Source organism: Arachis ipaensis, chromosome B07 (genome assembly GCF_000816755.2).
Source record: "Arachis ipaensis cultivar K30076 chromosome B07, Araip1.1, whole genome shotgun sequence".
Taxonomy (NCBI): Eukaryota; Viridiplantae; Streptophyta; class Magnoliopsida; order Fabales; family Fabaceae; genus Arachis; species Arachis ipaensis.
This window is the reverse complement of record NC_029791.2, coordinates 123910324-123911732: the sequence shown is the minus strand read 5'-3', so window position 1 is coordinate 123911732 and position 1409 is coordinate 123910324. Positions and strand designations below refer to the sequence as shown.

At 44.9% G+C, this 1409-nt stretch overlaps 1 long non-coding RNA gene across 1 annotated transcript in view; it reads left to right on the top strand.

Moving 5' to 3' along the window:
- LOC110264428 overlaps positions 1 to 749 on the top strand; it is a 6832-nt gene extending 6083 nt beyond the window's left edge. Inside the window, exon 3 of the long non-coding RNA XR_002350592.1 lies at positions 612 to 749. This is a non-coding gene — a long non-coding RNA (uncharacterized LOC110264428). The remainder of the gene's footprint in view (positions 1 to 611) is intronic.

Below are 1409 nucleotides of genomic sequence, written 5' to 3'. Positions count from 1 at the left end.
GACGCGGCTGCAGGCTATCATTTTCTGAGCTTCATGGATGTGTACTATGGGTATAACCAGATACCGATGCACCGACCTGATGAAGAAAAACGGCGTTCATAATGCCAGGGGGCACTTACTGCAACAAGGTGATGCCCTTTGGATTGAAGAATGCTGGGGCGACTTACCAAAGACTCATGAACAAAGTCTTTAGTAATCTAATCGGGAAATTGATGGAGGTGTACGTGGAATCCTGGTAAAGACCAGCCGACCAGAAGACTTAGTCGGTGATCTGGAGATCGTGTTCATGTCCCTTCGTAGACACAATATGAGACTTAACCCCCTCAAATGCGCTTTTGCCATGGAAGCCGGGAAGTTCCTAGGTTTCATGATAACCCAAAGGGGGGTCGAGGCTAACCCTGACAATTGCGAAGTCATTCTGCGAATGACAAGCCCAGGGTGCATCAAGGACGTGCAAAGGTTGGCCGGAAGACTTACAGCCCTATCTCGCTTCCTCGGCGCATCGGCGGCCAAAGCTCTTCCCTTCTTCAACCTCATGAAGAAAGGGATAGTCTTCGAATGGACCCCGGCTTGTGAAGAAGCTTTCAACCATTTCAAAAGCATACTTTCAGCTAGGGGTGTACATGGCCCGGCCCGCCCGAAGACCCGATCCGGCCCCGAACACTTTAGGGGCTAATTTAATGTGATTTCATCGGGTCTAGGGCCGGGTAAGGGTCTCAAAAATAGACCCGGTCATTATTTCGGGTCGGGTCCGGGCCATAGCTTGGGTCACCCGAACTCGGTCCGGTGGCCCGGTCATCAAACACAATTAATATTTTGTGTTATTAGTGATGGATGATGGCTATTCTTATGTGGAATTTAAATATTGTAAACCTTAATATTTTGTGTCATTAGTCATTATAAGATTATAAGTTAATGTTTTATGTTTAAAATGCATAAGACTTTAGACTAATCCCTAATATTGTGTTATTTATATTGATTTAAATATTTGGTGTTATTAGACAATATTAGTATTGATTATGGTTATGCTTTAAGTTTAGAGAAGGGTTGATTCTTGTTATATTTTTTAAGTGGATTTTACTATGTAAATTGTAAAATAATGGTTGGAGATTAGGTGATTTTTACATGCTAAAGACCCGGTTTTTACCCGATTTTTACCCGATTTTCACCCGGCCCGAAGCTGTGTAGGTTTCATCAGGTTTAGGATCGGGTTAGGATCTAAAAATTAGGCCCTGTCTATATTTCGAGTCGAGTCTGGGTTAAGCCAAACCCGGTGTGGCCCGCCCCATGTACACCCCTACTTTCAGCACCACCAGTCCTTGGTAAGCCCAAGGACGGTGAGACAATATTCCTATACCTAGCTGTGATAGACGAGGCCTTGGCGGCCATCCTTGTCCGGGAAGATGGAA